The sequence below is a fragment of the Schistocerca cancellata genome, chromosome 3 (genome assembly GCF_023864275.1).
Source record: "Schistocerca cancellata isolate TAMUIC-IGC-003103 chromosome 3, iqSchCanc2.1, whole genome shotgun sequence".
Taxonomy (NCBI): domain Eukaryota; kingdom Metazoa; phylum Arthropoda; class Insecta; order Orthoptera; family Acrididae; genus Schistocerca; species Schistocerca cancellata.
In genome coordinates, this window is record NC_064628.1 from 172,830,179 (window position 1) to 172,855,956 (window position 25,778).

Genomic DNA, 25,778 nt, shown 5'->3' on the forward strand with positions numbered 1-25,778 from the left:
AGAAGATTCTAGTGAGGTATCCTCGGCTAAGGGTCGACATATGAAACGTCCCCTTAGAACAATTATACACGACTGTGCTGATAAACCTCTTACACTATTTGCTTTTCAAACAGCTGAGCAAAACTGAACGTACTCAAACATTCACTAAAGTGACACACAATATTTTTAGCGCAACGCAATCTGACTTTCAATAATCCCTACAAAACAATGGCCCTGACTAACTTTAACCTATACCTTTCACAAATAACTTACCTCACAAAAATCTTCATTACTCGAACTACTGCAATATAGCGAGCGCCACTACTGCCAGCTAAATAAAAGATTCAAACTACGGAAGTCACTAACTACTGATAGGGATAGTTAGCAAATGAAAGATATTAATAGGAACAAACACTGTATTTACCTTAATAATCATAATATATATAGCAGTTCAATTTCAAAACTTCCGCCATCTCTCTCCCCACATCCACCACTTCTGGCGGCTCACCTCCAACTGCCCAACGCTATGCGCTGTTAACATCCAACTGCCCAACAATACAATGGCAGACAACCATGCAAACTAGCCACAGACTGCACACAGCACAGCCAGTGATTTTCATATAGAGCGCTATGTAACGTTGCCAATAAGAAAATATAAACAGCCTACTTACAGAGTTTGCAAAAGTTTTTGTTTTGTGAGTGGGCACAGTTAGGATACCAAATAAGAGTGACCTCGTGTTTCGATTATGAAGGCATGACAGGTTTTTAATCTCTGAAGCAAGGTACTGGGGTGCTTGCGCGACGAGGAGTCTGCGAAGTAGACATAGAGTGTGGTAGTCACGCAATTTGTCCGGCCGCAGCCACCCTAGCTCGGAGTATGAAGCACTAACATGATCATATCGGCGAATGTTGCAGGTGTGACGCACACAGGCATTCATGGTTAGCTCTAGCCGTCTTTTGTTTTCACTACTCGTGCCTTGCTGAATCACATCACAATAGTGGAGGTTCGGTAGAACGAGTGCTTGCAGGAGCTGGCGTTTCAAGTCCTGTGGAAATATGTTCCGAAACTTTTTGAGAGCATAGAAACAAGCAGACGTCTTTCGGCACACTGCGACTGTATTCTCCGCCCAGTTGAGATGCTCATTCAAAGTTACACCCAAGTTCTTCACTGTTTTCTGATATGGTATTGGAGTACCGTCGAGCAGAATAGGAGGTAGTCGTTCGCGGAAATCTGAACTTATTAATTTCTGATGGGCTACTAAGATTACTTGCGTCTTTTTTTGCATTTAGTTTAAGCCCCTGGTTTTTCGCCCATGTCACTACTGAAGACAGATCATCATTCATCTGAGCGATTGCAGTGTTTACATCTTCAGGTCTGACGCTTCGGTAGAGTAGGAGGTCGTCAGCATAGAAATGATATTTACAGGAGGACAGAACCGACGAAATATCGTTGACATATAAAGAAAACAAAAGTGGTCCTAAGACTGATCCTTGTGGCACTCCCGAGAAAACATGTTTCCAGGAAGATTTTTCATTTACGCACACAACACATTGCTGTCTGTCTTTTAAGTAGCTTTCAAACCATCTCATTGCACTATCAGAGAAACTAAGCTGTTGCATTTTTCTGAGAAATATGTCAAAGTTAACAGTGTCAAAAGCTTTGCTGAAGTCCAGTAGCGTCAATACTGTTGCCTTTCGATTGTCGATGGCACATTTCAGGTCATCAGTTACTTTAATTAGAGCAGTGTTTGTGCTGTGATGTTTACGGAAACCGGATTGAAATTTGTCATATAGGCTGAATTCATGCAAGTGTTCAGTGATTTGGTCATGAACAATATATTCAAGTGCTTTGGAAACAGCAGGCAGTATGCTAATTGGTCGGTAATCACTAGGCAGTTGCGGGTTTTCGATCTTAGGGATGGGTCGAATTATGCTTCTTTTCCATACAGTGGGGTATATTCCGTTCACGAGGGAAAAACTAAATATGTCAGTTAAGACAGGTACTAAGATATCGGCAACATTCTTAATCATGGTTATACCGATACTGCCGTTGCCTATTACATCAGAAGAGTTCTCATTATTGCTTTTCTTGCCGTATTTGTTGTTACATGTTTTAGATGGAAGGTATCGTTGTTAGTTATCCTGTTTGGGGATTCTTTTGGACGGTAATTATCAGCCGTGCTGGTATTCAGAGGTGCAGAGAAGAATTCATTTAATTCGTTAGCTGAAACATGAAAAGTAGTTTCCGATGTTGCCTTTCCGACCCCCAAGCTATGGAGATTCTTCCATAGAGCCGTGGGCGTCAGATCGCTGCATACAAGGGAGCGAGCGTGCCTGATTTTAGCATTGCGAATGCATTGTTTCACTCTGTTCCGTAGCTTTCTGTATTCTTCGAAACGCTCGGGTTTCGGATCTGCCTTGAAACGCCTGTTGACAGCATCCCGATTAGTCATTATTTGACGTAATTCAGCTGTCAGCCATGGAGCAGGAGATTTTCTTACACGGATTGTGCGCACAGGTGCATGTTTGTCATAGAGGGCAGTGAGTTTATCACCAAGTTCATTAATTTTGCCGTCGATTGTAGGTTCTCTGATTATTTGATGCCATGAGATTTCTGAGCAATCGGCTGTTAGAGCGTCAAGGTCAATACGTTTCATGTTCCTACAAGTTATGTAACGCGATTTGATCCTTGGGGGCTGCACAGAGTAGGCCAGGAATATTACATAACGTGCTGAGAGGCCAGGGGCCGATGTTTGACCAACATGTCTTACTTTGTCAGTCTGTTTCGTTGCGATTACAACTATAAGAGTATGCCTGTGCGCCGTATGGAAGAATGTTCATGCTATTGCAACTAAACAGTCTTCTTAGGTTTATTGCGGAGGGAGTGTCTCTTAGCAGGTCTATGTTCAAGTCACCCATTACGATGACATGTTCGTATTGAAACTGAAGTGAATGTAATTCCGACTGGAAGGAACTCATTGAGTTTATTTTTGGCGGCTTGTACACGACGCCAGTCAAGAATTTCCGACTTTGTATATTTATTTCAATGAACATGAATTCAGCCTCTTTTTCTTCAGCAGGATTTGACGTATATAAAACTTTCGCTTTGAGATCTGTTCGTATATACGCGCCGACCCCGCCACCTCGCTTTTTTTATCTGTCTGCCCTAAGAAATGTGTACCCTGGGAGATGAATAGATGCAGAGGATATGTGTGGTTTCAACCACGTTTCGGATAAGAGGATTACGTGGTAGTTTAGTTGGTTGAAGAGAAGGCTAAGTTCTTCGTAAAGTGCAGGTAAAGACTGGATGTTACAGTGAGCTGCTAAAAGCTCTGACGCGTTCTGCTGAGCAGCCTGGAGTAGGGTGGCAGACTGGTTTGTCCCTTTGTTAGGCACTACCTGCCGTGAGGGGCACTGGCCGGTGCTTCCGCCAAGTGACATAGCACAGGGGTGTCCGAGATTGCCCTGTTTGTGACTCCGCGAGTGTCGAAAGAAAGGCGACTGCAAGAGATTTCCTGGGGTTGCGGGAGTATAGAAAATGGGTTAGTGATATTCGGTTCAAGGAGAATATGACCAAAATAGTGACGGCTGTGTGTCACTGTGTATCCTATGTCGTAAGAGGAGAAATGTAATTAGCGTATTTGAAACAGGTTAGGGTGGAAATAAGGGAAAGGGGAGTGATTTAAGAGGCCGATGCTGCCAGCAGAGAGAAGTAAGCTTAATAATTAATAGATTATCGTAGGAAGCTAGAATTAAATTGAAATTTACTAAAGTGATACTGGTAGTGGTTATCATATGAAGCTACAATTAGATTGAAATTTGCTAAAGTGATACTGATGGTGATTTTTGTTATGAACAATTTAAACCTAGGAGATGGGTGATTACTGAACTAAAGGAGAGAGTAATAATTGCAATAGAACTACTACAGAATGGGAGAGAATAAACTGAAAAAAAGTATTAGCATAACTAAAATTAAGTAATAGTTAGATCTACAGACACAAAAAATAGTGAAAAATTAATACAGTTACAAAAACAATTAGTTGAAGGTACAAATATGGGTATAATTGAAAAGTTAATACAATTACAAGACTATATCTGAGTATAGGGCTGTTACAATTTGCAAAAGGTGTTAAGTTTGCACTTTTCGCTCGAGTAGCTTCACTTAATACTATTCAGTTCTGTCATGTTTGTGACTGTCTTCTTTCCAGCTGCTGTCTTAATGATTACTCTGCCATCCTGAGTCCACACATTCTGAAGACCGAAATGGGATATGGCACTGTTTAAAATCTTTAGCCGTTCGTGTGTCAGATCTTCCCTTATTGTAAGCCCTGTCCTTGCTAACTTCTTTTTCTGGGTAAAGATCTCTGCCCTTTTTCGGTACGAGAGAAATTTAATTATTATTGGACGAGGTTTGGTAGCACCTGGTAGTTTTCGTCCCACCTGATGGCTCCTGTCAATGTCTGCCTTGGTCACATCAACACGCGCAACCTCTATAAGCAGGTTGTCTGTGTCTTCTCCCTTATTTTCTGCTACTCCAAACAGTCGTAGACTATTTCGCCTTTGGTACTGATCTAGCTCGTCTGTTGCGGCAGATAGTTTCACTTCCAACTCTCGTGCCTTTTTCTCGTATTCAGACACAGACTTTTTTAGTGCTGTAATTTCGGCAGTATTGGCCTCAACAGTTTCACGCATTTTGGCCAATACTGCTGCCGTTACAGTATCTGATATAGTGCCTGCTATCAGATCGAGATTGTTTTTATCGCGAAGCGCAGCGTTTACCTCAGAGCGGACCAGCTCCGCTATACCGGGAGCCGCGGCCGCACCTTCCGCCAAGAGCAGACCCGCCGCACCTGCTGCTTCCCCGCTGCTGGACGCGCTGCTGTTGACTCTTCTGTTTACCATTTTCTCGAAGATATTGGCGGAGCACAGAAAAAAAATAGCACTATTGCACAGAACACTGTTGTTTACACGATTTCCACTTGTACTAGACAACACCACCTGCGAGAACACCTTCGAAATCAACTAAATTTCGCGAGCCGAACTTAACACGTGTTACACTGCAGCCGCCATGACAAACAATGGAAGAATTACGTTTCGACTTGACGATCTTTCAAGGAAGTAGGCTTATTACTTCAGATAGTTGAAAGTTTACTGTGTTTAAGCCTTATACTAATAACCGTGTGAACACTAATGAACATGAGGAGGTGCTTTGAGCTACGGACATGTGTGTCTTAATATACAGGGTGTCCCAAAATAATGTATACACTGTTTGCAACAGAATATCTCTTTAATTAAAGGAGACAGAAATACAATTTTTCTGGTGTAATAATTTAGAAGGCGATGAAAAACATAATAATGCTTTCTTTTGTTTCACGATTGTCAGAAAACATGACGTCATCATTTGAACGACGGAAATGGGTGCTAAAATGTTATTGGAAAACAGAGATTGTGAGTGCCGTTCGCTGAAGTTGGAGAATTTGATTTGGAACACCACCACCGACAAGAGTAACAATTACAAGGATCAGATATAAATTTGAAGTCGAAGGAACGGTACACGGTACGAAGAAGGGACATAGCGGACGAAAGGAAAATTCAACAGTCAATGAGTGCGTTTTTTGCAGTAATCCAGGCAAACACCCGAAGAAAACGCTCTTGTGAGGCTGGGATCTGCAGAAGCAGTATTCATAGAATTTTTCAGCCTCAGAATTTAAAGCCTTACATTCCAAGACTTCTTCATGCTCTTAACGAGGATGATTCTGATAGGTGAAGCGAATTTTGTAAGTGGTTCATCAACAGATGAGAAGAAGAGCAACGCTTCCAAGATCGAATTCTTTGGTAAGGTGAAGCGACGTTTAAATCTGATGTGACAATTAACCGCCATAATTGCGTGTACTGGGCAAGGGAGAATCCATACGTAACCGAACAAAGGCATGTTAATGTACCAGGAGTAACGGTCTGGTGTGGTCTGTCTTCTAGAGGGTTAATCGGGCCGTACTTCTTTAACAACACAGTTAAGGGTGACTCGTACTTGGAAATGTTGGAAATGTTATCTGTTGGTCTTAGCGTTGTGTTTGGAAATGAAGATTATCACTTTCAACAGGATGGGGCGCCACCTCACTTCCACCTGGATGTAAGGGCATTTCTCAATCGTACTTTCTCTGCCAGATGGATAGGACGAAGAGAGAGTGTGGAGTACCCGCTCAATCTCCAGATCTAACTCCTCTAGACATTTTTCTATGGGAGACAGTTTAAGCTGCGAGACCACACACACTGGATGATCTTAGAGAGCAAATTGAGCAAGCTTGTGATGCTATTCCGTTCTAAACAGTAAAGTTGGCATGTCGCTCAGTCGTAGGTCGTTGTCGACGGTGTATTGCGATGGATGGACACCAGTTTGCACATCTACCGTCTTACGTCGGACGACGCGGTACCTAACACCACTAAAATTGTATTTCTAATCCCTTTCGTTAAAGAGACGTTCAGTTTCAAAGAGTGTGTACATTACTTTGGGACACCCTGTATTCTGTGAACTACTGTTTGTTGGAAGTATGAAGAGCGGTAGTAGAGTAGGCAGAGTAATTTCGTGCATATTACGATTACCAGTTACGACGTATTTATTAGTAATAAATGTACTGATTATTTTCACAGTTGAGATGGTGGTTTGGTTATTTTGTGGGGCAAGCATTTGTCATTACAGGTGTGGTCTTCTCACACTACTAGTTACAAGACTGGAATAACAGCTTTTAATTGTATTATGATGTTAATTAAGATATTTGTAACGACGTTATTTACTTATATATATACAGTTATTCGTTTGTTATGGAAAAAGATAATTTGGATTCACTATATATTTACATGATCACGGAACGTAAGAAATATTGACAAAGCTCCCAATAATTTGTTTGTTGTGTATGGTTGATGCGGATTTTCAAAATAATCGCTGATTAACGACAGATTACGAGATTATTTTTAAGCTTAACCTGCATAGATGCAAGAAGATTATTGTGTTTAATCACGTAATTATATAGCTGAGGTTTAATATTAATGCAAATATTATTGTTGAGAGAATGCTTTGATAGTGAATAGGGCATGGTTTAGTAGATGAGTCTACTGCATTGTTTTTTTTTTCTAATGGCAGCGCATGTTGTTTGATGGTAACGGCTGGTCATAAAAAAGATGCTATTGTCGATCTTATATAATTACATGAATGGATTAGCCTTCATTCCTTGTTTGTTTATAGGAAGCTTAAATTTTTTCATACTGTGAAAAACAATTGATGTTTTGTTGTTTTTAGTCAGCTGATGCTGAAGTCTAGTGATACTGTAATCGCTGGTTAAACGGGAATGTGGCCAAGCATCTATAGAAGCAACATTCTAACAGGTTCCTTTTGCAGTCATGTTAGCTTATCCGTTAATATGACGAAAGAATAGTGAGCCACTGAAGAGGAGATATTTAATAGACGAGTGCCAAATGAAGTTTTTACAGTGCCAGCCTGATAAATAAAAAATATTAATGTTTTGGGGAGGAGCTCATGTATTTGCGAAAAGGAAAATAGTTATAGTTACACGTATCCTGTGTTACAGTAATAGGACTGGCAAATACATGGAGTGTAATTTTAGTGTCCCTACAGGCGTCCAAAGTAAACCAAATAAGATACAGGTACTAAATTACATTAAATGAAAGACAAGGAACCACAATTACCATACTTGTATGATCGGAGCAGAAGATTTATTGCCGTTATCGTCGTATAATATCGGTCTGGTAAAACTATTACGGAAATATTTTTGACCTAAAGAATGATATCTATTAATTTGGAGTCACTTGTGTAAGACACTTAAGTTACGTGGACTTATGGCGAGTGTTTACACCAAAAGAAATGTAATTTCATTTAAATTAATGATTGTTAGTGGCGAATAGTATTCAGGTTGAAATACCAATAACAATATGAATCTAGTAATGATGACTAATTATGAATAGTATTACGAATAGTACTGCTGATGAAACAAGAAAATGAGTGTGAATATAGTATTGATGATGACATTAAATAGCATAATTGTAAGCACGTTATGCAGATGGAGGAATAAAACTGGCGGTCAACTTGGGGAATATGTATGCTATGTGTATTATAGCTTGCTGAAGTAATAAAAGAATTAATTTTAAAGAAAAGAGCGGCCGTACGGGCCGAAAACATAAGTAGACTATATTATATGACTTAAATGGAAATGTTATTGACCATTTCGTCCATGTCACTGTAGCTTCAGCTGTATCCAAGGGTTAAACTGACTCTAAGCGGTGAGGGACGTAAAAGAGTACCTATTTCCGAGATGTCTTTACGTTTCACGTAACATTATAGTGAAGGGATCGGTTCAAAGAGATTATGAAAATGGCAGCCGAATATTTAGATATGATCCTAATAGGGGAAATTTCATTGTGGTAACGTGATGAAATATGTTACAGAGCGATGGGATACTTGTAGGCGACGAAGGGATTGAGTACCTAGCCGCGGGCGGCGTGTAACCGACGGCCGGTCGAGGGTGCTACTCACTCCAAATATTATCGACGGTAGCCGGTGAAAATTAATACAAAACATTAAAACGAAAAAGAACAGTTCTGTTATGGCACATTTATCTGGTGATCGAACAGCGTCGAATTTTCTTTATCAGAACTTTGACTGATGTTAATGGGTTTCAGTATAGTTCAGTGTAAATATGACTGTGTTTTTACGGATTCCCTTTGCATATGATTTGTAGTTTACATCATACTGATGCGACTGTGTGAACTGCCTGATATTTTACGCCAAAGTTTCTCAGTGCGATTCTAATGAATTGACGGACGGTAAATGAAAAAGTGATCAGTTTACAAACTGAATTTGATTTATTCTGAGAAGCTGAATTATTCCTTGAGTCTTGCGAAATTTTTCTCGCGTGGGGTTGATATAGCATCGTATTACACTCGACTTCTTCTGGTTAATGTGAGCAGTCACAATTAACAAAAAATCAGTTTTTTCCAGATAATTATATCTTAATAGTTTTCCCTTTAGTCATGTGGGTTCTGCCTGAGGCGATTATTACAACGATAAGCCCTCAGGTTTCCAGTACTCTGACGGGGGGACAGAAAAACCACTCCCGAAGCAAATACAAGACCGACTGTTACAGGAAACGCCACGAGTTTCTCTGGGAAGGAGCGTAGCATCTGTTGCTGTTTACTGGTTCATTGTCTTTGTTGTCCATATCTTGTAATATTTTGCGTACAGTAGCTAAGTTGTTCCACTAAGTTTCGGGTGTGCAGTCGCAAGAATTCTCTTTCTTCTTCTAATATTTCGGCTGTATAACGTTCAGCAATTTTCAGAGTGAGCCGCTAGAATGCCGCTCCAGTGCTCGCTTCGTGGGCTCCGTTAAAGATGATTTGCTGCTCCGAAAATCTGGAGTTTACAAAATTCCATGTGAATGTGGCCTTTCTTACATTGGACAAACAACTCGTACTGACCAAGACAGATGTACAGAACACCGGAGGTACACACGACTTTTACAACCTAAAAAGTCGACAGTGGCAGAGCACTATATTGACACTGGTCATAGTATGTTGTATGACAATGTCGAAATTTTGGCAACTACATCATCTTTTTGGGACTCGATACTGATGGAGACAACTGAAATTCGATTGACGTCGAATTAAATTAATAGAAACAGTGGTTCCAACCTTGATAAATCATGGATTCCGGCACTTGGTGTAATAAATTCACAAAGTCGTTGTCACAGTGCAGCTCACAATGATATTTCGACATGCCGACACAGATCGACTGCGGAGTCATACACGTAACTCGCACATTGTGCACGCCTCTGCCGCCGACGAACGTCTCTGGCGCAGTTGCATCTGTGGCCGCATGCGCAGTCGCGCGGTACGCGAGTATAAATGGACGAAGCGAGAAATGGAGCGGTCCCCTCTCCTCTACCTCCTGTACACAGCAGATATGCCCCAACCCCCCCCTCCAGTGCACCTCTTGCAATATGCTGATGACACCGCATTCCTCGCCCTCGCTCCTACCCTCCAACGGTCCCAACGCCTTCTCCAGAATCACCTTGACCTTTTTGCTGCATGGTGTAACCAATGGCTCCTGAAACTCAATCCTTCCAAGACCCAGGCAATCATCGTAGGTCGTACCACTCGCTCCTTCCGGCTCCTGGATTTCTCCCTTACTGTCTGCGCACGTCCTGTCCGTCTCACCCCCACCCTCACCTACCTTGGCCTCACCATTGACCGTCACCTCACCTGGATCCCTCATCTCCGATCCATCCAATCCAAAGCCCACAACCGCCTCCGCCTCCTCAAACTCCTCTCTGGCCGGACATGGGGGTTGCACCCCTCTACCATCCTCCACACCTACAAATCCTTAATCCGTCCCATCCTCTGTTATGCCAGTCCTGCCTGGATATCTGCCCCCCCCAAATTCTATCAGTTCCTCCAGATCCTTGAGCGTCATGCACTCCGCCTCGCCTTCCGTATCCGCCTCCCGTCCCCCACGCGGATCCTCTATGATCTCATTCCTTTCCCCCATCTGCTCCTCTTCCTCGAACACATCCGCATCCTCTACACCTCCCGCCGTCTTGAACCCCCTCACCCCCTGGTTGCTCCTCTCCTCTCCCATCCTCGCCCCCTGCCCCGTCTTCACCGTTGTGTCCCCCCTACCCTCCATCTCTACACCCTCCATCTCCTTTCCCAGGGTGGCTTCCGTCAACTCCCCCTCCCGGATGATGCCCTCTCTCCCTCCATTTATCCTTCCTATCAACTCTGATCCTCCCTCCCCCTCCTTTCCTCTGTCCTTTCCCTGGGCTCCCTCCTCCCCCCCCCCTTCCGTCCTGTTTCCTCCCCACTACACCTCTCCCTACCTCCCTTCTCCCCCCCAGTCCTTTTGTATTCCCCTCCTCTGCCTACCCCCCTCCCTGTCGCGTCTGCCCCCCACCCCTCTTATGGGTCCTCATCCTCCATCAGCTCCTTTCCCGGTTCCCCCCCCCCCTTCGCTTTTACTCTCCTTTCCCCCCCTTTTTGTTTTCCCATCTCCTGTCCAGTTTCCCCCCACCTGCTCTCGACTGTGGTGTCACCTTTGCCGACTTTTTCGTGCTGTGTTCTAGTGACTATTCAGTGTTGTGTTGCGAACAGAAACCATGCTGTCGCTGGGTGTGCATTTTATATACTTTGCGAACAGAATCCAGACTGTCGCCGTGTTTTTTTTTTTTAATTGTCTATTGTTTCCCCTGTCTGCTCCGTATGTATTTTTATTCGCTTCATCATCCCTCTGTTGTTCGTTTTAATTTCCCCATTTTCTTTTCACCTTGTTACTCACTAAGTTCCCGATTTTATCGCCTGTTTTTTATTATTATTTATTCTCCTGCTCTTTGTCAGAAAATCTGTAGGCTGCAGAGCGGCGTCCTAAGCTGCTGCCAGCCCGCCCCCTTCGGGGGGAATTGAAATTCAATAAAGGAAAAAAAAATGGAGCGGCAGTCTTGCGGCTCACTGTGAAGATGGCTGAACGTTATACGGCCGAATAATTAGAAGAAGAAGGAGAGTTCTTGCGTCTGCGCACCCGAAACTTAATGGAACAGTCTTTGCGCCGCCAAAACCTGAAGATTCACAGATGCTAAGTTACTCTGAAGAGCTGTCACAGCTCGTCACAGCTGGACCCCTAGAAGACTACCTTGTATCGCAATATCCCTTGCGAGTCGTGGTACGACAATAAACATTCCAACCTCAAAGAAAATCCGCTGAAAAATTTCTAAAATTGTAACACCTATCCTACCAAAACGTGATCGTTAGAAGTGACACTTTCGCTTCATGCACGCGAACGACATTTAGATTGTGTGCTGCACACTGGAATAACTGAGAAAATTATTTTTTCTTTTACGTTATGAGCTGATAGTCTTCAAATTTCTCTGTTGTGCCGCGCGGTTTGAAGCGTCTTGTCATGGTCCGCGGGGCTCCCCCCGTCGAAGGTTCCGAGTCCTTCCTCGGGCATAGGTGTTTGTGTTGTCCTTAGCGTAAGTCAGCTCAAGTTAGGTTAATTAGTGTGTAAGCCTAGGGACCGATGACCTCAGCAGTCTGGTACCATAGTCCTTACCACAAACTTCCAAACTTCTTTGTTGTGTTCGAGCCATTGTTGAAGCCTGTGCAGTAGATTTGATACAGGCCTCAAATCGATTAAATATTTTGATTAGTGATTAACAACGGAACTTAAAAATTTCGTTTCTACGTGTGCTGATTCCGCAACTATTCGTTAGAAAACCGCTCCAGTTGCTGTAGAGAACTTCAGTGAGTCTACAGCCAGTTTCGGTCATTACATATCTCTCGATGCCATTTGTCTTGTAATATTTTAAATCCATCCGGCTTGTACTTCTATCCTTTGGAAGTCGTTTCGCTAAGGCATAAGTTTTCAGAACCACTTCAAAATGCTCTAATACACTGGCTCGCAAAACTTAAGAAGGAAAGCAGTTTTTCAGTTACGCAGCACTGCCGTGCATTGTCATCCATAACAATGGTTTTAGCACCGAATACACTCCTGAAAAGACGCACCTTGGGAAGGAGCACAGAGTCACAATAATGTCTACTGGTGAGTGAACCGTGTTCGAAGATTTCGAGATCAATACAGTCATTCAACATTATGCCTCTCCACATCGTAACATGTAGACCACCAAAACGATTATGTTCGATAATTCCGGACGTACCCCAATATGGTGCGATATGAAAAGACGTAACGCAGCCAGGAATATTATCGAACATGATCGTTTCCGTCTGTAAGTTGTAAATAGGCTGTTTAGGTTTTTATATTGGTAACGCCATGTAGCGCTCTATATGAAAATCACTGCTGTGTGCAGTCTGTGGCTGGTTTGCATTGTTGGAATTTGCTATTGTAGTGTTGGGCAGTTGGCTGTTAACAGTGCGTAGCGTTGCGCAGTTGGAGGAGAGCCGCCAGCAGTAGTGGATGTGGGGAGAGAGATGGCGGAGTTTTGAGAGCGGATGATTTGGACGTGTGTCCAGCAGAGACAGTAAATTTGTAAGACTGGATGTCATGAACTGATATATATATAACGACTTTTCAACACTATTAAGGTAAATACATTGTTTGTTCTTTATCAAAATCTTTCATTTGCTAACTATGCCTATCAGTAGTTAGTCCCTTCAGTAGTTAGAATCTTTTATTTAGCTGGCAGTAGTGGCGCTCGCTGTATTGCAGTAGTTCGAGTAACGAAGATTTTTGTAAGGTAAGTGATTCATGAAAGGTATAGGTTATTATCAGTCAGGGCCATTCTTTTGTAGGGATTTTTGAAAGTCAGATTGCGTTGTGCTAAAAATACCGTGTGTCAGTTTAGTGTTGATCAGAATAAGTAAAGAGCGAAATGTCTGAGTACGTTCAGTTCTGATCAGCTGTTTGAAAATCAAATAACGCGAGGGGTTTACCAGCACAGTAATTCAATAATTTTTCTAAGGGGAAGTTTCAAAGTCCCTTGCAGTATCGAAATAGGGGTGAACATACAATCACTGGTATCCGCAGATTTCTTATTTACATAGCGATCCCTTCGTTCATCACTTCCAGACTCCATACATTTTTGCAGGAAACCGAAAAGTACGTCGGCGAGATCATTTCAACTTAGTTGACACGTACAGAACCGGAGCACGTATTACGATTGCAAACCTTACCTGCTAAGTGAGAGATATGAAAGATTATGCTGCCAAAAAAATGAAAGCGTGGTGGGAATCTGTAGTAAGAGAAGTTAGTACCATTAAAAAAGACAAAAAATTAACCAGATAATAGAGGGACGACTCATCTGTTACTTCAGTTAATAATGTATCTGCGCCAATAGGAATTCCTACACTTAATGCTGGGCAAAAGACGGAATGGCAACCAACATTGCTACTGCTAACCTACTGATGGGTTAGGAATCATTCTACTCATTGTGAATGCATTGCTAGATGAGAAGAAGATCCAACAGGTTTTCACCAGAAAAGAAATTCGTCGCTCTTGGAGTTCATATAGAAAAAATAAATTTCGTGAGTGGCTTTACGTAAAATGACACATGGGCCACGGAGGCTGCAGCGACATGTCAGACATATGAATAATTTGAACGTTCCTTTCTGGCGAAACACTGGTCAGCTGGTGTAGAAGAAAGATTGCAGAAGGAAGTATTTAACCCAGATTTTTACAATGAGCGGTAAGGACGTTTTTCCCGGTACATCAAAAGATTTGTGAATAAAAAAAAGTTCTGGTATGTGGCGATCAGAACTCACCATGTATTGCGAATCTGAAAAGCCAAGTCGTCTGTTGCGATTCGTGAAAAACTATTGACGGCATCGAATAAAGATTTGGATGCTGCTTTATATGCAGATTTGATACATGACGGCAAGCGGGCAGCACAAAGCGGGCAGCACAAAGAGTGCAACCGCAGTATTCAAATAAGAACAGGGTTGCATGTAATCATCATTGTGACTACACTGCGAAAACTCGTCACAGTAAGGACAGGTTAAGGTTACACTGTCTCAATCACCAGCGTCGCACAAAAAATTAAAATCATGACAGTCATGTTCAGAGAGACAGATCAACGGTGGCATAACCGTCTTTCGGATGTATGCGAAAACCGGTCGCATAGCTATGGACATAGGGTGACCTTTACTGAAGTTCAGTCAGCTGATGTTCATACGATATCGTCAGACTAAACGACGCCTGCGGGAGCCTCACTGGTTTGCAAATCGTATGGGAGTGGAACATAGCCTGTATCTTTTAAGATCACGTGACAGAAGCGTGATGCGAAGAGAGCAAAGGTTGCAGTAACCATGCAAGATGTGACGTGCAAGCCGGCATTCGCACCACAGTAAATGTTTCACCTTAGTCTAACCGTTATTCTAGAAATTGGAGCGCTGTTGAGTGCCATATTGGATAGATTCTACCGTAGAATTAAGAACTTCAACCAGTTCCTGTCTTTGGGAAAAGTAGGTGTAAAATTATTGGAGCTTTGAGTTCAAGCTCTAAGCCCATTAAGCTCCAGGTCTTGCTACATGTTAAACTACGGGAAATGAAGTGTGCACATTCGTTAATTGTCGTAAACTGTCTGACAAACGAATGCATAACAGACATAGATTTTTTGGCCAAAGGATTTGCAGTAATAGACCTATTACTTACAGTCTTATTGTTGCACTACTTACCAATTAATTACGTCCTCTAGGCGGCCCTCGCAGTAACTGAAAGAACAATGAAAAACTTTCTACAAATATTTTATACAATGCTAACAGTTGTAGGGATTGTCCTTACCAGTGTAATTATAGGTGATGAATTTTCTAGAAATAGTTAAGATCGACATTTTAATTCTTCATTGTGCTGTGTGCCAATCTCCGTAAATTACTAGTGGTTCGCAAAAAAATAGATCTCGCGTTGCTCCCATGCAGTATGGATTTGGCGACTGGAGTACTCGCATCACCGTGCTGCGTTGTCTACCCACTAGTAATCTTTTTTTATGGCTAAGTTGATAATGAAATCAGTTGAATAACTTTTTTCGTAATTTTCCCTTTACGTGTGGAATTTTTTTACAGAACGTTAATATGGCTGATTTGCTCAACATACTGCAGTAATGACTCATATAGAGAGAGGAAGATCAACAACAAAATTGAACGTAGCCAATCTTCAGCTTTCGTTCACGACTTCAAAGATATTTTGTTTTCTTTCTTCCTATTACTATTTACAATTTACGGTGAGTGGTTACAAATTAATAAAGTTTATACAAATGAAATGACACAATTTCAGACACTTTACTGGTCTCATATAGGTATGATTTCAAGTATATAGTTTTGTATCCCGCCTGCATAGGCGGCGCGTGGGTCAGCTCCTGTAAACTGAAGGGTAGGCCGAATGTAGCAAGTGAGTAGGGGCAGGAAAAGGTGAAATGCTTCGGTTCAGCGTTTAAATTTGAATCACCTTTACTATAGGAAGAATTAGGATTACATTAGGCTTACGTAACTTTGGCTGAGATGAGCACGTAGGTGCAAAGCCGTACATCAAGTTACAAAGACGACATCTGTAGTGGCTCGGCCACTATAAAACAGAAACAATGTTGCTTGGTCGTCACCTCGGAATCCACTGGGCTGAGTCTGGAGCGGCACTCGTAGAGCTGCACAGCACCGGCTAGAGGACCCTGTCGTCTGTATCGGTGTCGTAGTGCCAAACTGCGAGCTTGCACCTACGCCGTGGCATCGCAGCTATCGATACCACATATAGACTGAAGCGGCGAGTGAAATTTTCTATATACGCCGGGGATCGAGCCCGGATCTTCTACTTACAGGGCAGGTGCATTAGCCACTGACCCACCTTGGCCCATCATTTCACAGAACTGCACTTATTACTCTGGTATACCTTCCTCCCCGATCCAAATTCTCACTGACGACCCAATCTACTTTAAATTCCCCCTTACATGCGAACAAAATTGCCGAGGCTCTCCGTGCTCTGGAATACCACCCCAGTATGGAACGTAAATGGGCGAGCCAGCTTGAAACTCAGAAGCACGTACTTTTGCAAATGAAATGACGCTCGCTACTATTGTCTGCATATATAAAATCACATCTGCATAACGTCAGTAAAGTCTCTTTAACTGTGTCATTTAATTTGTAAGAGTATCCACTCCTGGGTTTCAATCTGGATCCCACATTTACGTGCGATGCTGAGGTCCTATTCCAGAACACGGAGAGCCTCGGCAATTCTGTTCGTGTGTAAGTGGGAACCGAAAGTAGACTGGGGCGGCAATGAGAATTTGGGCCGAGGAGGGAGGCGTACCAGGGTAATACGTGCAGTTGTGTGAACTGCTGTGCCAAGTGCCTTAGTGGTTAACGGACCTGTCTAGTAAGCAAGAGACCTGGGTTCGATTTCCGACCTCCGTACAAACTTTCACTCTCCGCATCAGTCTCTAAACATAAAGTTTATCATTAAAAAAACGAAAAAAATTTCTTTCTCCCCTCATTCTTCCTAGATACATTACATATGCCCCCAACGGATCTGGCGTTAATTTTTTCAGTTCCTTTGATGAGAGCATACAGTAAAGTTATTATAACATTGCACACATGAAGGTCGCACTTTATATTTCAATCGGTATTTTTTCAAAGAACGTAAGCCACTACTTTGCCTAGGTCGCGTTTCATAGTAGTTCATATATTATGAGGGTAAGTGTATGATTTTTGTTTAAAAGGACGTATGTAATACGTTAGGTTGCCTAGTAACTTGGAACTGAAAATCACATTTTGTATTAAATGGGCTTAAGTCACTGACATGTGCCCTAACTGAACTCTTGGCAATAGTGTAATCATTCAGAAGATAAAAAAAGTCAACCACTTTGGATGTTTGTCATGAAGAAACCGATGGGAAGGATGTCAATTACGTCTGGTCCTTTTATTTGATTGTCTGAAATCCATTCCCTAAAATATCATAGAGCTTCGACTGTTCTGTTTATGGGGCAGAACAAAAACCAAACGCTCTCTAAATTCCTATTTCACTGGCAGATTCTGGACGTTCCAAACTTATTCAACAGTGTCTCCCAGTGGGAGGTGTGATGTTACAAAATAAAAGTGATGTTGTTATTCAATGGAAAGTTGGAAGTTGGGATTTAGCTTACTGTTTTATCAATCATAATTGGCGTAAGAATCATGGATTGACCATTGTCATAAAATATTGCATTATGAGATGTGAATAGTTTTTACCAGCAGTTTCGCGTGGCTTGAGGCAGTCACAACTAGCGTGCTATTGATTAAGAAATTGCGTTATCGTCTTTCTAATTACTTCATGATCGTAGATACGATCATACCCGGTTGTGAAGTTAATGTTATGACAAAACAGTTTCCTAAGGGACCAGAAAGTTCTTAAGGGCGCAAAAACAACTGTAACATCGCACAAAAGGGAAATTCAATATTAAAGCTGATGCAAGAAGACGATAAAACAGTTTTCTTTTTATCAATGTAACACGCACATTGGACTGCTGATCTTGGTGTCTGTAATATTAGCAAAATGCATAATTAATATGAAAATAATACTGAGGAGATAATAGGAATGAGCACTGCTAAATGATTCAGTATTCCCAGAACAAATATTTATTATAACTAAAACCTATATCGTACCTTAAGCTTAATACTACAACGACGGTAGATTTTTACGTCCGTATCATGTCCATTGAGCCCTCTTTTATATAGCCATTGTCTTCTTTGAGTCGCTCGTGCGTCGTCACGGTAAGTTATAACAGTTCTTTACACTTCACTCAAACTTAGACATAACATGTTTTTATACATTTCGTAAAAATTAGATCAGACCGCCACAAATCTGCGTCCGTCTTACTTGAGAAAAACAGTACAAGTCCTTAGCGCTCAAGGCTTCATTTGTTCTCCAGCGAACAAAATAGTGAAGGATCGCATATCTATCCGTATTTTTCTGTTTATATTGCCGCCCAAAGACGACAAATTACATTATTTAGAAAATTCCACCGTCGCCATGCAACGCCTCATTATACATTAATCATTATTTATAAACATGTATTTGCCTTCTGGCTGAAAGTATTAACTACTCGTATTTGCTGTTTTAATGTAGTCAAAAATAACGAATATCACAGAGGACACAGCTTTTCATCGTGCGATCGAGGCTTTGGTATCATTTAAAAGAAGCTTCAACAGAATGAGAGCATATTCGTTGTTCATCAAACAACACAGAACATTGTACAAAGTAGTACAGAACCTGGAACATTACAGTTACAGAAGTTGACACATCTAACAATCTAGATTTTAAAGTCTGGTGGACAAAATATTATATAAAAAGTACAGTTTCTGAAGAAACAGGGAACAAGCCGAAACGTAACAGATATAACTTTGCAGTCACCAGTTTCTTGTGTATTCGAGTGACAGAGTTGGGCCGGACGGGGTGGCCGAGCGGTTCTAGGCGCTAAGTCTGGAACCGCGCGGCCGCTACGGTCGCAGGTTCCAATCCTGCCTCGGGCATGGGTGTGTGTGAGATGTCCTTAGGTTAGTTAGGTTTAAGTAGTTCTATGTTCTAGGGACTGATGACCTCAGAAGTTAAGTCCCATAGTGCTCAGAGCCATTTGAACCATCTGACACACCGCAACCGGCAGAACGGGTGCCAATTAAAGTGCAGAGGAATGAACGCAGAAAATATGCTTCACTACATTCCAAGTGACCTTATGCATTTCTACGAAGAATTATTGCTACTGACAGCACAGTATATGACGTTGACTAAGCAACAATTCACTAAAAGTGAAAAGACTTAACGTTTTATGTACTTTTTCTATTATTTATATATGTTTCTTTTCCTAGTTAAAAAATATTATTTGGGTGTTCTGTGGTTCAAACTAATTTTTGTAGCATTTAGTTCACTAATGTGGCCAAATATCAACATTTTGTCGTGTCGTCTACCTATGAGAACAATTTTTTTAAACATGGGCGACGTTTTCACACTTTAAATGTACATAACATTGTACGTACTTTTATTTATGTAACAATTAATGTATACCCCAATCAAGGGACACCTATACTACTAGTTCATATAAGCAGACTTTCTATTTTCCTGATATTTTTCTTCTAAAACAGTTTCTTTTTAAATTTCTCACTAAATTGCTTATCTTGAATTATGCTCTTTTAAAAAAGACATATTTATTTATACCTTCATGCTTTATAAAAATCTTATAGTTCAGGAAAGAAAGTTTTTCTTCTCAAACCAGATATCAGATTATTTATACATTTTCCCTTAGATATTTCATCAGAATTGTATTATGGTGCGGGAATTTATTCCTTTACTGCTGGACCAGAGAATGTTTGTTGGTTGTTAGAGTTTATTTTCTCACTGCACACGAGTTATCACTTTTTGATGCGTCTAACTTAAATTGTAAGAATATTGTCTTGCAAATGATCTCTATACATTTCTAAGTTACTGTTATACCGGAGCCAAGGTAGCCCCTGAGGGCTATTACATCACAGAAGACGAGGTTGTCTATGTCCAAGGCGTACCAAAAGCACCATGGTAAACACCGGCTATTTACATACAAGGTAATGGAAAAGGACATTCCGAGCACTACTTCCTGCAGGGGGAGCTGGAGCCACGTCGTGCAGTAAGTATCACTACGCCAAAACCTGATTGGCTGGAGACAGCTAATTACGGGCTAGAACCAGCCACGAAGTTCAGTTCACTCTGGATGCCGGCCTCGTGTACTTCGACAGTTGAAGATTACGTCTACGTTTCTGTATTGGACTATTACTAGTGTATGTGTGTTACGACGAACCTTTGTTCGCCTCAATTAGGAAACTTGTACTGGCATCGTTATTGTTACCTTTAGATTGTTGTTCAGTCATCAACCTTGTGAACTTATATCAATAAAAGTTGTGTTTTTGAAAAACTACGAATTGTCAGTCACAACAGTTACATAAAGTTATCTCGTGTTTAGTATCATATTCACAAAATTGGTAGCTATAAGAGACCGTCGTCCTTTTTCTCACTAAGGCGTTATTATATGTAATTTATCGTCTATATTTCATTTGTAAAAATCCTTATGCCTTATTTGTCCACATAGAGGAAGATTGTCTTGCTGGCAGTGGAAACGTGTTGTTCGACTTTCAGTAAAATCAAGTTATTTGGTCCAGTCGCCACAACAGCAGTGTTGTCAGCGCTTTGGCTATCGGCATTTAGCATGCAGAGCAAGCCCGTCCGGCTGTATGCCTGCAGTTGTCGTGTGTCCTGTAACCATTTCTTCCAAGGAACACGACGGATCATCGGTGGCCGAACGACCCGAAGAGGACACCAGAAATGGTACATGTAAGGTAGGTTTACCACGTGATCACAAGTAGTTTTATAAAGTAACTTACCTTCTTCTGTTAACGGTCGGAATCGTGCTGCCAACCAAGGCACACTTCGTCGTCCTCACTTTGTTGATGGTATTACTGAAATCTGTATTCTCTACTGTAAATCAGAAATGTATGAGGATGGATGTTTGTTGATAATGCTTGGGTAGGGGAGTTATTGGCAACAACATAATTTTTTTAACTGGATGTCACATGAGTTAGGTAAAATTTTCTAAATACATTGTTTGCTCTTCAACAAGATCACGTTTCTGCTAACCATATGCCTCCTAGTAGTTAGAGTCTATAGCAGTTAGGATCTTTTCATTTAGCTGGCTGTAGTTGCTGCTTGCTGTAGTTCATGTTATGAAGCTTTTCTGTGAGGTAAGTGACTTATGAAAAATAATCGGATTTTCACTATCGGGATTCGTGACTGAAATGAGCTTAGGCAATTAACAGAGTTGGAGGTAGTTTCATATTTCTTTAATTTCATATTTTTGGATTTGTATTGTTGTTAGGATTTCTTGTAATTCAGGGCCATTCTTTTGTGTTAATTATTGGAACTCATGTTTTCAATGTATAGCAGTCGAACTGCGTTGGGCTTGTATATTATGGGCAATAAATGAATAGGTTAGGTTTCAGTTGTCCTGGTCACAGAAAATTCCTTAGGACAATGTTTAATAAACAAATAATTAAAGAGCTAGTTTCAAATATATATCATGTTATTCCATCAACATTCATAAGTGTATTACATAAATATGCAAATGATCGCAACTACCTGGCGATAGACAGAGTTGGCATTGCTCTGTGTTGCAAAATAATTTCTACTCTGACCTACGAGGCGAACGTTCCTAAGTGGTTGTAGCTCAAGGTTTTCGTGACTTGCTGTGTGTATCAGTTCTTACATAACTCATTTCACACTGTCACTACAATTACTGATACTTAATGAATGAGTATTCACACGTTCTTCGATGGTCCACTTTGCATTCATTTTCACACACAGTCACAAACCCACGCGTAAGTGCAGAGTGATTTTTGCCACCGTGTACAAACTCTAGAAACTGACTGATGAGAGGATACAGAACATAAAGGGTCTAATAAACTTATGTCCCGAAATGCATGGTTTCCATGCTAGAGAACATTTATTCAATCATACTTTGTAACAGAGACAGCAGTCTAACACGCGCTGTACCGTGAAGCCACAGTTAAAATATGTGAACTTGGGCCTCGGACTCAAGGGATTCCTTGATGTACTGTACATGTTAGTTAAGTGCTTACCCTATTCTTCTCTTCCTATGCATAATTACCCTTCGCTTAAAACTAATATTTATATTTGTACGTTTTCTGTATATAACTCTTCCCTGACACCTAGGTCTTTGTCGTAAAGTAAAAAATACATGTTTTGGTGTTGCGTGCCTCCACTATCCCCTTCGGCCGTCGTCAGGGGATTCTAACGCAAGTTTTCCGGTCGTGGCGTCGGGATATCACCGTTATCGTCTAGTATCTCGACTAAATGCACTGTGTGCTCTGTGTAAGGCCAGTCTGTGTCCTGGTTGTTACGTCAAACCTGTTCTCCTTGTCTAGTTTCTCTACCTTGTACTAGATCAGCCCGTTACTGATCTGTATTCATTCAGCCAGTTACTAGTCTGTACTCATTACAGGTCACTGTATTTGTGGTCAGTAGCACCTTACCAGTCATTATACCTACCTCTGTTATTCGAATTTGGTGGGTTCTGGTAGGTTGGTTTATACCCAAGGCCACCTCTCTTTTGATAACCTTTGTCCCCACGATAACCGAAATTTCTGTACCTATTATCCGGCGGTGGCACGTACAGATGCCAACCGTGGTTGTTGTTGTTATTTCCATTTTGATTGTTTCCACTTCTTTGCATTCCTAGTCTCCCCTTGACCTCAACTTTTCTCATATATGAGATCAATAGAGTCGAATACCGAGAGGAATTACTCCTGGTCTGTCTCAGCGACAGTGAGTAATTTCTTTCGTAGATTCGGAGGCAATCAACTTTTCAAGAGCTTTAATACGTTTACATGTGTGATAGGATTCATCCAGTATTTCGTTTTATTTATACATTTCTCTAAATATTTTCACGATCCCTGTTATTTACTGCTGAACGGTTGCGCATCGAACACTTCTCATCGCAGTTGTTCCTGGACACCAGTAGACCAAAAATTTGTCTAGAAAGTCTTGTTCAAACTGATCATATATTTGACAACGTTCCGCCACATCCGCTGCCCAGAGCAATGTATCTCCTTCAGTGAATCCTACCACGTAGCGTGTTTTTTGTAATTCGGTCCCGGTAGGTGACAGTGCGTCACGAAACGCTGTTATAATAAGATTTCCTGGCTGGAACTAGTTTGTACCCGTAGAAAAAACGTGCAACTGGCGATACTTAAAGAGTTTTCCGATCAAAGACAGGGCCCGGTTTCCAATGAGTGAGATACTGGCGGTGGCGAGGAGTGGGGGGGGGGGGGGGGGGAGTGCAATGTAACCGCTTTTTGGTCTGGTTTGTCACTGGCGTTGGCGGTTTGATTATTCGTGCGGAAAACTCTTTCAGTGAAATCGTGGACCTGCAGAGGTGAAATGGTATTTTCTCTTCCTTTTATTAAAGGCTTCTGCGTGTTTCCGTGTTAACAGTAGAAGTTTGGATCGAACTAACTCTGCCATCTACCAGTTCGGAATGAATTCTTTCGATTTCGTCTACATACGTTCGATGCTGCAACACAACTTTTCCGCGAGTGTGGTGTCACTGTCGAGCGTCCTCATCGCCGCGCGGTCGTTCGTCTCCATTACGTCATTCAGTGTCAGCACGTTTTTGTTCTCGTTTCATAAACCCGACAATTTTTTTTCACTTCTTTGGAAAGTTGATTGCTAACTGAATGTAGTTTTGAAACATCTGTCTGAATTATGGATACGGTCTAAGCTTACTCGACATGTGCAGTTTACGTGTTGTTTTGGTTTTCGGTCACCTCGTCCAACCTACAAGTAGTTTCCTTTTGTTCTTCGATTAATTGTGACTGTCACTTAGCTAGGACACGAGCATTCACTTGATATTTTATACGATTAACATATAATTAAACTTAGAGATGCATAATTATCACTCTTGAACTTGAGTGCATTCGCAAGTACTCTTTCTTCAGAACCGCTATTAAGCATTTTTCATGGTCAGTTACATTAAAAGACCAACATTCAGTGTAATGATTTGCCTCATGATTGTCTGTGAGAATTTGTATATACAAACGTGTTCATAAGTGAAGTCGGAGGAACTGCGGTACGCTGTGTGACGTATCGTAACACATTTGTCTAGGTGAACTATGAACAGTTTGGAACGATGAGTAGATTTGGCTTCACGCTCCTGCAAGTGAAACATATGAGGTGTACTTAGCACACAGACGTTACCAACGTTTGTGCTATAGTATCCGATATACAATTGATGAATCCCTACAGTACACTATCCACGTTTTGAAGTGTCACAGAATCACACAGGCATACGCTCGAGTTGAAAGACGCCCGTAAGCGACAACTGAACTGTCTGTGTCACTGCTTCACCATTTCTGTGAAATTCAAATTTCGGCGAGATACGAACGCCAATACTACACTGTTTGTTTTTCTTTGTTTGTTTTGTTTGGCCACCAGTGTTTAGTAATCGAGAGCACATGTTTACATACAATACGTAACTGTGTAAAGAAAATATAAAAACGGGTATTTGCTAAATTGAAAGCTCAAGCCGTCAATTTTTTCCACAACGAAAGATTAAAAAATTGAATGATAACTTAACTAGATCTATTTATGAAATTAATTTATACTACTTTTTGAATTTAATAATGAGTGATATACAAATGAAATGTCATACAGATATTGCTCACTACTCTTAAGAAAACTGACGATCAGTTTATACATACAAATGTGTTTAGAAACCAAAAGAGAAGACACTGATGGATGAAGTAACCCATACTCATTAAAGACCTCAGAAATTTCGATCGTTCACTATCAAATTTGGAACACGAAAGTTAGATGTAGTTTACACCAGCTTCTGACTCGGAATCACACTCACATGCAGGGGAATCGCAAACATTGATTCCATATAGATGTAGACGAAGAAATGGAAGTAAGTCGAATGATGGTGGAAATCGTAGATCGGTACAAATGCGTCCATGCAAACCACAGCACTGTAGTAATTTGAGGTTGTAATGCTGCATAATATCCATCATTCGTTTGTTGGCACACATTCGACATCTCTTGCCATTGCTGTTTTCCGAGGCTCTTGACTTCACGTAGGTAATACGTATTTGGAAATTTGTGGTAAGTTGTTATGGGGCCAAACTACTAAGGTCATCAGTCCCTAAGATTACACACTACTTAATCTAACTTACTCTAACTTACGCTACGGACAACACACGCACCAATGCCCGAAGGGAGGACTCGAACCTCCGACGGGAGGAGCCGCGCGGACCGTGACCAGGCGCCCGAGACCGCTCGGCTAACCCGCGCTTCGGTAATCTGTATGCCGTAATTTCGCATCGAGAACAGTCCCTGGAGATGAAGCTTGCTTCGCTGAGACGTCGGCTTCCTTATTATGAGTATGCCAGCGTGGGACTGCACCCAGAGCAGAGCGATCGTCTGCCCTCACCATTTACTGCGAATGTATTGGAGTACCACATCCAAAATATAACGTCTGATAATTTTAGTTCATCTTCGGAGTTAAATACTTTTAAGAACACTCAGGGAGTCGGGCACGACTCATATCTTTAAGAAGAAAATTGAAGATTAAAACTTAATTGCATAAAAAATTGACGAAGTCTCCTCCGTAAAAAGTAAAGCACTTTTAATCAATTTGTAGGCTTCTCTGATTTGCGTCTGAGGGCAAAGAAAAGAACATCCAGTACACTTCCGTTTTGGAATTTCGGATCCATCAATATATGTGCGGATA